Source organism: Apodemus sylvaticus, chromosome 17 (assembly GCF_947179515.1).
Source record: "Apodemus sylvaticus chromosome 17, mApoSyl1.1, whole genome shotgun sequence".
NCBI classification, from domain to species: domain Eukaryota; kingdom Metazoa; phylum Chordata; class Mammalia; order Rodentia; family Muridae; genus Apodemus; species Apodemus sylvaticus.
In genome coordinates this window covers 21,206,150-21,218,590 of record NC_067488.1, presented here as the reverse complement: position 1 = coordinate 21,218,590, position 12,441 = coordinate 21,206,150, and the positions used below count along the sequence as shown (strand labels likewise).

The 12,441-nt window shown below is 39.7% G+C and overlaps 1 pseudogene; it reads left to right on the top strand.

Annotated features, from left to right (window-relative positions):
* The first annotated feature begins 11,825 nt into the window (after window positions 1-11,825).
* LOC127668226 (28S ribosomal protein L42, mitochondrial-like) lies at window positions 11,826-12,236 on the top strand (annotated as a pseudogene).
* The last annotated feature ends 205 nt before the right edge of the window (window positions 12,237-12,441 follow it).

Sequence of the window (12,441 nt, the reverse complement as noted above, 5' to 3'; positions counted from 1 at the left end):
CTTTTATTGATTGGGAGACTATAATGACTACTTCAATTTCTTTAGGGGTTGTGGGATTGTTTAGATCATTGAGATGATCCTGATTTAACTTTGGTACCTAGTATCTGTCTAGAAAAATGTCCATTTCATCTAGATTTTCCAGTTTTGTTGAGTATAGACTTTTGTAGTAGGATCTGATGATGTTTTGGAATTCCTCAGTATCTGTTGTTATGTCTCCCTTTTCATTTCTGATTTTACTGATTTGGATACTGTCTCTGTGCCCTCTGATTATTTGTCTAAGAGTTTATCTATCTTGGGTTTTTTATTTATTTATTTTTGTTTTTTCTTCAAAAACCCAGCTCTTGGTTTGTTTGATTCTTTGGGTAGTTCTTTTTGTTTCTACTTGATTGTTTTCAGACCTGAGTTTATTTCCTGCAGTCTACTCCTCTTGGTGTATTGGCTTCTTTCTGTTATAGAGCCTTCAGATGTGCTGTCAAGCTGTTAGTGTATGCCCTTTCCAGTTTCTTTTTGGAGGCACTCAAAGCTATGAGTTTTCCTCTTAGCATTGCTTTCATTGTGTGCCATAAGTCTGGATATGTTGTGCCTTTGTTTTCATTAAATTCTAAGAAGTCTTTCAATTCTTTATTTCTTCCATGACAAAGTTATTGAATAGAACGTTCTTCAGTTTTCATGTGTATGTGGGTTTTCTGTTGTTTTGGTTGTTATTGAAGACCAGCCTTAGTCTGTGGTGATCTGATATAGGTCATGGAATTATTTAAATTTTCTTATATCTGCTAAGGTCTTTTTTATGACTAAGAATATGGTCAGTTTTGGAGAAGGTACTGTGAGGTGCTGAGAAGAAGATATATTCTTTTGTTTTAGGCTATCGTTAAATCTATTTGGTTCATCACTTCTTTTAGTTTCACGGTTTCTCTGTTTAGTTTGTGTTTCCCTTGTCTGACCATTGGTTAGAGTCAGGTGCTGAAGTCTCCCACTATTATTGTGTGAGATGAAATGCAAACTTTGAGATTTAGTAGTTTCTTTTATGAATATGGGAGTCCTTGTATTTGGAGCAAAGATGTTCAGAATTGAGAGTTCATCTTGGTAGATTTTTTCCTTTGATGAATATGAAGTGTCATTCCTTATCATTTTTGATTACTTTAGGTTGAATGTTGATTTTATTCAGTATTAGAATGGCAACACCAGCTTGTTTCTTGGACCATTTGCTTTAAACATTGTTTTCTAGCCTTTTACTTTGAGGTAGTGCCTGCCTTTGTTCATGAGGTGAGTTTCCTGTATGCAGCAAAATGTTCTGTCCTGTTTATGTATCCAGTCTGTTAGTCTATGTCTTTTATTGGAAAATCGAGTCGTTGATATTAAGAGATATTAAGGAAAAGTGATTGTTGCTTCCTGTTATTTTTGTTATTAAAGGTAGACTTACGTTTGTATGGCTCTCTTCTTTTTGGTTTGTTAAATGAAGATAAATTTCTTGCTTTTTCTAGTGTGTAGTTTCCCTTCTTTTGTTGGTGTTTTCCAATAATTATCCTTTGAAGGGTTGGATTTGTGGAATGATATTGTGTAAATTTGTTTTTGTCAAAGAATTCCTTGGTTCCTCCATATATGGTAATTGAGAATTGTGCTGGGTGTAGTAGTCTGTGTTGGCATTTGTGTTCCCTTAGGGTCTGTATGAAATCTGCCCAGGATCTTCTGGCTTTCATGGTCTCTGGTGAGAAGTCTGTTGTAATTCTGATAGGTCTGCCTTTATATGTTACTTGGCCTTTTCCCCTTACTGCCTTTAATATTCTTTCTTTTTTAGTGAATTTGGTGTTTTAGTTATTATGTGACGGAAGGAATTTCTTTTCTGGTCCAATCTATTTGGAGTTCCGTAGGCTTCTTGTATGCTCATGGGCATCTCTTTCTTTAGGTTAGGGAAGTTTTCTTCTATAATTTTGTTGAAGACAGTTACTGGCCCTTTAAGCTGGAAATCTTCACTCTCTTCTATACCTGTAATCCTTAGGTTTGGCCTTCTCATTTTGTCTTGGATTTCCTAGATGTTTTAGATTAGGAGCTTTTTGCATTTTGCATTTTCTTTGACTGTTGTGTCAATGCTTTCTATGGTATCTTCTGCACCTGAGATTTTCTCTTTTCTCTCTTGTATTCTGTTGTTGGTGCTTGCATTCATGACTCCTGGCTTCTTTTCTAGGTTTTCTACTTCCAGAGTTGTTTCCCTTTTTTATTTCTTATTGTTTCTATCTCCATTTTTAGATCTTGGATGGTTTTGTTCAATTCTTTCACCTGTTTGGTTGTGCTTTCCTGTAATTATTTAAGGGCTTCTCCCTGTTTACCTGTGTTCTCCTGTATTTCTTTATGTGAGTTACTTATATCCATCTCAAAGTCCTCTATCAGCATCATGAGCTGTGATTTTTATATCCAGTTCTTGCTTCTGGGATGTGTTGGGGTATCCAGGACTTGCTATTGTGGGAGAATAGTGTTCAGATGGTGATATGTTCCCTTGATTTCCACTGATAATGTTCCTATGTTTTTCTTTATACATCTGGTTATCTCTGATGTTAGTTGGTCCTGCTGTTTCTGCCCGGAGCTTCTCCCTCCTGTTGACCTGCAAGCCTGTCTCAGAACTCCTGGGAGACCAACTCTCCCTGCCACAGAGTATTGTGGCACTGCCCAGCTCCTGGATGCAAGTGGAGCCTGGAAAATTCCTGTCCCAGCTGTTCTGCCACTCCTGCGTTCCCTGTGCCCCTGGCTGTACCTGCCCACTCAGTGGCCAGAGAGAAGATCGTGATACTTTCATTTACCAATGTACATATGCATGGTGGGTTATGGGAATTTAATAAGAAGCATCTATATTGCCTACCAGAGGAGAACTGTAAGTTAACTTCTGGGAAATTACATTGGTGATACTGGACAAAAATAAAAGATATGAGAAATTTTTATGAACACTTGAAAAGAGAAACAGAACAAAAAAGATGATGTCAAATATTGCTGGCCCGGAATTATGACTCTTTAGAACTAGTAATCTTTGCATGTCTCATTGTACATAGGAAACTTTGAATGCTCATGGTCACCTTTGCTGTGGGTCTCCTCATGAATGATAACTGACTGGACATGCTCAGATGTCAGGCTGATGGACTCAGGCCCCTCTCTTCCCTATGCTATCAAAGGTAATAGAGCTTTTCTCAGGAATGCAGTAAAGACTTAATTGATCCCTATAAAACAGTATCTAGCACAGACTTTAAAAATGAAAATTGTATTAACTCCTATTTTCATCTCTTTGCTAGTTTACTTTTCTGTTGGCTGTGGTAAAAAACTGATGAAACACAACTTTTGGGGGAAGGAAGAAGTTTTTTTTTTTTTTCTGCATTATACTTTAAATCATTAAGCAAAGCCAAGCAGGAACTGGAGGTAGTAATCTGCAGCTGGGATCTGAAGCAGGAACCACAGAGGAATGCTGCTTAATGGCTTGCTCCCTATGGCTTGCTCAGCTACATTTCTTATGCAGCCCACACCAACCTGCCTAAGGATTGCATCATCCACAGTGGGCTGTATTGTCCATCTATCAGCAGTCTAGAAAATCTGCAAAGAGATGCACACCAGCCAGTTTAATGGAGGCAACTCCTCAATGAATATTCCTTCTTCCCAAATACTTGAATCTGTCAAGTATGAACTATGGTAATTCTTTTCATAAATTCAGAATTAAGTGTTCTACTACATCTCAAAGAGATAGCTTCCAACAAGATTTGTTAGCCTTGGAGGAAAAGGGTACATCTCAGACTTCTGTATATTGTAGGATGAATAGTATCTACTTTGCTTAACTTTACCTTAGTTCACTTTTTGGGGAAGCCCCCATATTCACTGATCCTATGCTATTGATATAGTCTACAGTCATATGATAATGAAGCCATTATCTAATACTAACATCTTGCTACAAGTAATCTGAGCTGAGAGTACACCCCTCCGGAAATGCGACACTAAACTGGCATGATACAGGTAGAAAATAGGAAGTTAAGTAATGAAAATATTTACGAATAGTTAGATATATAGTTTAAACCTTGTTTATACTAGAAATACAATATTATTCATAAAGAGTCTTCTTAGAGGTCTAGCTATAGTTCTTTTATCTTTAATACATCTAAGAAAAGGCCAAGAAGGTATAGGTGAAGACCAATATGAGAACTTGGGTTCAGTCACCCCACCTACCACTTAGCTCTGTCATATTATATTTAGAAGGAAAGAGAAGTCTAAAACCCACTTTTCAGAGAGAATAACTTTTAGGAGGGCATTTTTTGTATTTATTAAGAGGTTTTAGTCACTGATCATATCGTTCATGGGAAGTGTCTGATGCCTGGGATGGTAAATTTTCTTTGGATGTATGCATTATTCATATTTACAGCAGCTTAGTATAACACAACCTTAGAGTTGCCACCTCATGTTTATAAACACAGAGCAACAACAGGAGACAGAGAAATGGACTTGTATTTATTCAGTGGATATTTTTATAGCTAGTGCTATGTGGAGAGCCACCATGGAGTGACTCAAAGAGTGTACAGACATGTTAGGGGAGGTGTGAATAATACACGTAAAAGGGTAAATAAGAATGAAATAAGACAAGTAGAAACAAAATAAACAAAAATGTCATGCAGGACCATGAAGGCCTAAGAAATTCACAGAAATAAGAGGCTGATAGAACATCACATAATATCAATTTCAATGTGGAAATGTGACCCCAAATTGCAAGTCACTATGACTCTGAGTTTGCACCTTATGCCCTTCAGAATGGCTAAGATCAAACACTCAAGTGACAGAAAATGCTGGTGAGAATGTGGAGCAAGGGGAACACTCCCCCACAGCTGGTGGGAATACAAACTTGTGCAACTACTCTGGAAATAAATTTCTGTGGTTTCTCAGAAAACTTGGAGTAGTTCTACCTCAAGACTCAGCTATACCACTCCTAGGCATATACCCAAAAAGTGCTCCACCATCTCACAAAGACACTTGCTCAACTGTGTTTATAGCTGCTTTATTCGAAATAGCCAGATATGGAAAAACATCTCAGATGTCCCTCAACTGGAGAATGAATAAAGAAAATATGCTATATCTGCACAATGCAATATTACTCAGTTATTAAAAACAAGGGCATCATGAAATTTGCAGGCAAATGGCTTGAACCAGAAAATGTCATCCTGAGAAAGGTAACCCAGACCCAAAAGGACATGCATGGTATGTATTCACCTATTAGTGGATATTAGCCATAAAGAATAGGATAACTATACTACAATTCATAAACTCCCAAAGAAGCTAAATGACAAGGAGGGCTCTGGGGAGGATGCTGGAATTTTACTCAGAAGGGGAAATGAAACAGACATTGGAAATAGAGGAAAGGAGGGAACTGGGTGGGAGAGGGGACAGGGAGGGAAATGAGGTATATGGAGGGTAGAGCTGTAGAGAGAAAACAGAAATTGGTGGCTCTTTAGACCATCCCAGAGATCTGGACCTGAGGGTGGTTCTAGGGAGTCTATTGGGGCAACTCCAGCTGAGACTCCTAGCACTGGGGAAACCTGACCTGACATGGTCACCTCCTGTAGCCAGGCAGGACCCTCAGTGGAAAGATAAGAACACCAACCCACCCATAAAATCCTCCACCCCAAATGTGTCCTCCCTACAAGTTGTGCAGGAACAAAGATGGGGCAGAAACAGAGAGAATGGCCAACCAATGACTGGCCCAACTTGGGACCTATTCCATGGCTAAGAACCAATTCCTGACACTATTATGATACTCTGTTATGCTTGCAGACAGGAGCCTAACATAACTGTCCTCTGAGAGGTTCCATCCAGCAGCCAATGGAAGCAGATGCAGAGACCCACAGTGAAATATTAGATGGAGTCCAGGGAGCCTTGTGGAAGACTCAGAGAAAGGATTGAGGGACCCAAAGGGAAAAGGGACTCCATCAGAAGACCTGGACTATCCTGGACACTTGGGGGTTCCCAGAGGCTGAATCACAAGCCAAAGAGCAAGCCTGGGCTAAACATAACCCTCCACACACACACATATGTGACAAATGTGCAGCTTGGTCTTCATGAAGTTCCTACAACAACGGGAGTGGATGCTGTCCCTGAATCTATTGACTAACTGTGGATCCCTAACTGGGCTACCTTGCCTGGCCTCAGTGGGAAATGATATGCCTGGTTCTACAGTGATTTGATATGCCAGGGTGGGGTGATACCTGGGGTCAGAGGGTGCTTCTCATCCTCAGACAAGGTGATGAGGTGGGAGAGGGACTGGGTGAGGAGGGGATCAGGAGGAGGTGGGGAGACTGCAATCAGGATGTAAAGTCAACAAATAAATAAAAAAAGAAAATGTGCCTCCTGAACTTTTGAGATTGCTAGCACTGATGACTAAACAAAGTCCCCATAAAGTATCTTGTAGAAGAAAAAGAGAAAATGAAGAGGGAATCAAGTGTACACACACACAAGCATGTTCAGGAATATAGCTTGAAATTATTTTTCTCAGCAGCATATCTACTGCAGCTACAGCAGTTGATGCTCAACAAATGTGTCCTCTGTGAAGGAGGGAATGGTTGCACAGATGAGAACCAGAGACTGTCATGGGATGGGGAAACACTACAATATGTCCTGAGATTGATTGCATGCATTTCCTTTTTTGGTGTGTGTTTAACATGTAGCAACTTGAGAGATGCTCAGTAATGTAGAAGAAGAAAAAGGAAATGAATCAGTCTTTTAAATCTCAGGGAAAAGTTGCTAACCAGTTAAATAGAAAGAAGCCTAGGGCCAGAATGTGAAAAAATATGCTGAATTGAAGTAATTGAAATCATAGCTTCATCATTCAACTCTCCTATAAATGTATACACACTATTCTTCCAGCTGAATCTCAATATTTGTAAAATCTCCTTAAGGGGAGCAAGAAATATTATAATCCACATTAAACTATTTTATTACTTGAAAATTTTATACATTTATACAATATGTTTTGATCATATCCACACCTATTCCTAACCTCGAACTCCTCTTATCCCTAATATCACACTGTCCTCTCAACTTCATGTTCTTTCCCTCTTTCCTCTCCCTCTCTCAAATAACCCACCCAATTAGTGCTGTCTATATGCACATGGATGTGCAGCCATTCATGGGAGCACAGCTAAGCTACTAGGGGACAAAAGCTTTCTCTCCAAAAAAGCAGCCATCAGATGCCAATGTCTCAGTTCTTCAGGTAGGGTTGAGTTGGAATGCCTTCTGTGAAACAATATTTTCTGGACACAACAGAACCTTGAGCATCTATGAGCTCATGAGTGGAACAGCCTGTCATATCCAGAAGACATTATTTCACAGCAGTCTTTCCCAACCTCTGGCTCTTACAATCTTTCCACTTTGTCTTCTGCAATGCCCTCTGAGCTTTAAGGTAGTATGCTATAAATATCTGTTGTGTGCAGCTTTTTGCTACCCTACCTAAGCTCCAGAAATGGGCCATGCTACCAGTCCCCATCCGGCTTCCTTTAAATACAGGGATAAAAGACATACATACAGTTGTTCCTTTTCAATTTGGCTTAGGCACAATTGTTGGGTACTGCTATCTCCTGCAGGGAAAGGAACACCCGTAACAATATTCTTATCTCTGCTCCTCCTACCTGTCCTAAACTTTAGTTGCTAAGATACATCTAGTCCATGCTAAACATCCCTGACCACCTGCCTGAAGGAGCAACCCCAGACCCTCTGCTCCTCTCGAGATCTCACATGGCTGCTTGGTTCTCCAAAGCACAATGAACTCTCCTCCCTTGCATCTGTCTCTTTTCCCCCAAGGACCTGGAGGTCCCACCTATTTCTTCCACCCAGGTTTTGGTTCATAGCTTTCTTTACAGACAGATCAAGAACCAATTGGAGAACAGGACCTTAGCATCAGAACCACCCCTACAACTCACCTTTTCTGTCCAATTTAAAAAATACTCTTCTCTCAGACATACATTGAACAAAACTGTAACAATTATGTGAATTAAACAGTATGGTATACAAATTACATCCAGTCCATCATATTTGTCAATTACTTTAAATACTCTACCATCATTCCTAACTTAAAGGGGCATGATACTAAGGCTGGGTGTGGTGGCACATGCCTGTAATTCCAGCACTTGGGAGGCAGAGGCAGACGAATTTCTGTGTTCGCGGCCAGCCTGGTCTACAGAGTGAGTTCCAGGACAGCCAGGGCTATACCGAGAAACCCTGTCTTGAAAAACAAAAACAAAACAAAACAAAACAAAACAAAACAAAACAAAAAAGAATTATGATTCTATCTCTAGATTGTTTAGATTTTAGCCTGTAATATCATCTGAAAACTACTACGTCTTCTGCTCTATAACCTCTCTCTCAATGTTAAACAACTTGAGTTTGATTATGAAACTAAAGATATCGTCTTTGGAGTTCAAACCACAGATTGTTTATATATATTAAGTAAGATAAAGGCATGTAATATTTAATAGATCAACATGTTTTCATATAAACTAAAAAACAATTAAGATGCTGAAATGTTTAGTATTAAGAAATATGTCAAAGAAATACTTTTTCCCTGCAGTCTTACATGTGGAGAAATACTAACCAAACTTAGAAGCATCGTTTTCATACAATCTACTTTGTAGAAAACCTGAGTATTTTTGGTTGGTGACATGTCTTAAAGATTCTACATACCAGGGAAAGTGCTTTCAAAATAATGTAACATGATGGTGCCAGTGACCTGGCAGCAGGCTGTCATGTTGTGCTACAAAAGCTTTCAATATTTAATTAAAAACTTTAATTGTGTAAAACTACAGGCATGCAATGAACATTAATTAAAGAGAAACACAAACTACTTATTTATCAACTACAATGGCAATGCTGTTTTCTAGTGCATATCCACGAAAGATTGTGAAAGAAGAAATCCAGCTTGTACAATAGATACCCATAGCTACATCAAGGAACAGAGAACTGGTGCCTATCTGTGATGTACTATGATAGCCTGAGATTTAGGACAGGTCTTTTGGAGATTCTGAAGTAAAAGGAGCTGAGAAGTAGGGCAGTCTCTGGAGGGTATGCTGAGGGTGGCTTCCAAATCTATAGGGATATATAACTGGGCATGGGGCTAATGTTGAGTTTTAGAATATCAAATAAACTAAACTAGTTCTTTTAGTTTTGTTATACCATGCCCAGTGCCAGCACTGGGCTCAGGGACAAGTCTACTGACAGGAGATTAATATCAGGCAGAATCACCCAAATCCAAAAATCATAAGTTTCCCTCTGTCTGTTTTTGGAAGACTGCCATTTGGATAAGACACAGTTACTTGGCTAAGGCATACCAACAGGGTCGAATGTGGTCATGGCAAAGGCTGAGTGTTGGGTTATCTTTGTCCTTGTGTGGTCTGTGACTTATGGCTTCTGGGATCGAAAGGTGATTTGTATTACTAGGCACTGCCTGTGAACCAGGAATGACATTGAGCTGCCTTTCTACGAGTGCAATTTAGATCAAGTCACACAAGCAAACACCTAACTATTCTATCCTGCTCTTTTTCCAGCTATTGTTTTATTAAATTTTAATTTATTATTATTGTTTATGTTTTACAAATAGGCATGTGCATGCAAGAGCATGAATGTACAGATCTTGTCCATGTAGAGTCAGTTCTTTCCTTCCACCACAGGCACTTTTAACCTTAGGAGCCATCTCTCTCTCCCTCTCTCTCTCTCTCTCTCTCTCTCTCTCTCTCTCTCTCTCTCTCTCTCTCCAATTATACTCCAAATAATAAAAACATTTACAACAATCACAAATAAAGAAAGTGGAGGAATTTCCATTTGTCAAGGTCATTCCCCATGATCCAACCACCTTCACATTGCATATGAAGAAAATGAGCTTAGGAGAGGATCCAATCCTGTTGCTGGCTCATGGGAAGAATCTGGACTAAAAACCTGAATCCTTACAAAGCAGCTGGCATCACTCATACCTGAGGAAGCTGGAGGCATTGAGGAATGGTGGCCATGCAGTGGGAAAGAAGAAAGCTAAGGAAAGTCCACAAGGAGAAACTCTGATCAGGGAAGCATCATCTTAAGACTGGATCCACAAATGTCAAAAGTCAAAATGATGTGGAACTGCAAATTCTTATGGGATACTAAAAGGAATGATGTTTACAGCCCTTCTAGGAGGTGAATGGATGAGAGAATCAACTACTTCTTTGTCCTGATGTTTCTTATCCTGGAGGATCTAGTACTGACTAGGAAGAGAAAAAAGGGTGAGGGTAGGAGAGGCAGTGGGAGTCTCTATCTTCCCAGATCCATGACTTGGATCCATTAAAGGCATATGCACTAGTGTAGAGAATAGTTAAGTTGGGTCCAAATATTCTGGTTTGTCTGCACAGGGCTCCTCTAATGTAAGAAAAAATTCCATAAAACAGAAATAGAAATGTCATTGTGCTCCAGAAGCAATAAGGGAGCAGAGACTGAAGTAAAGGCAACCCAGAGACTGTGCTACCTGGAGATTCGTCCTATAAACAGTCAACAAACCCTGACACTACTATGGACAACAAAAAGTGTATACTGAAAGGAGCATGCCATGGTTGTCTCTAGAGGGGCCCTGCCAGAGCCTTACAAATACAGAGGCAGGTGCTAACAACCAACTATTGGACTGGGCATGGGGTCCCCAATGGAGTAGCTTGAGGGTGGTCCAGAGGAGCTGAAGGGGTCTACAGCTCCATGGGTAGAACAATGATTTCGGCCACCCAGACACCCCAAGACTCCCTGGGACTGAACCATCAACCAAGGGGCACATGTGCCAAAAATGTGGCAGAGGAAGGCCTTGTTGGGCGTCAGTGGGAGGAATGGTCCTTGGTCCGGTAAAGGCTCAACAGAGGCCTGAACAAAGGGAAACTGAGGGAGGGAGGAGGGAGTGTGTTGGGTGGAGAAGCATATAGGTGGAGGCAGGGGGAAGGAGGAAGGGGAGGGGTTGGGGGTCTTTTGGGAGGGGGGATATTGGGAAAGGTTTTACCATTGGCAATGTAAATGAAGACGATATTCAATAAAAAATAAATTAAGGAAACCAAAAGAACTAAAGGAGTTATACAAATGGATGGATGAGTAAATAAATAAATAAATAAATAAATAAATGGAAAAAAGAAATGGCCTTGTGCTTTGTGCTTATCAAGATTTGCTGAAGATTTGATCTGGGAATAGTTCTGAATTCCTTGGGATAAGCTGACTGATTAAAATCTTTTCATTGTTTCTGGATACTATTAATTAAAGAAACAGTAGTTCAGAACTTCTCTTAATAGATCAGGTCAGTCCGATGGTCAATTGGTGGGAGAATGATTAATAAAGTGTCCCATTTCTTCTTCTACAGGTTTAGCACCACCTTCCCTTAGGAAGGAATATCACTACAAGATTTCACATCTGGAGGCACTGACTCCTGAACCAGCCACAGAACAATTATTTTTCAAACGAAATAGTAAATTTGGCAGCATAAGGAAGACAACTTGGCCACGTGGTGCCCTGTAACTTAAGTCATAGGGAAATATATGTACAGTCCCTGAGATTATATGAGCCAAGTGCAGACTATTTCAGATTGTCATCTGTCACCCTTTAACTTGTCCTTGAACGAGCCACTTAAGCATTTGAATCACTTTACACATCTGTGAAACATGAATTCCTCATTGTGAGAAAATATGAAGGGATTAGAAACCAAAATTAGGAGGACCAGGGTTGAAGCAAGATGGCAGGCACACAAAAAGAAAATCCATCTGTCTAGCAAGAGGTTTTGGAGGCATTTTCTTCACAATACCATTTTTTCAAATAACTCGCGAAGGATCATGGTGGTGGCAATAAAATGGGCAATATCAAATAAATCTAGCTAGAAGCATTTATTTCCAATCCAAAATGGAGCTTGATCTAGTGCTTGTCACAAGTCGCAGATCTTCTCTTCCAGATGACTACAATCACAAGGAAGAGCTCGCTTAGAGATCTGACCACAAGATAATAGTGTCCTACCACCCTTCTGTGGCCATCTCCTAGGAACCAATCCCTCAACCCAATCTTCTGAATACTAAGGAAACACACGAACAGTGCTTAAAATCAAGTTAGAAGGAAAACGCAAGCAGCTTGAACAAGGGCCCAGGATAGAACAACTCAGCGAGGTATTCTTCACTACAAAGCATCGCTGGTACCTGCACAGACAGTATCACAGATGTCATAAGAAACTGAATCCTCCAAAACACAAGTGATTGCTCTCGATTCTCTCAGCATCAAGCGAATTTTGCTTTGTATCTTATTTGCCAGTTAAGAAAATGTACATGGTATATTCATTAAGGTGGTATGTAGGAAAATAATAAAAATATCCTTTCATGTAAAAAGAAAGAAAAAAGAAAAGAAAATTAGAACAAAATAAGTGTTCAATAAAAGTTACATTGCTTTTACAATGTACAAAGT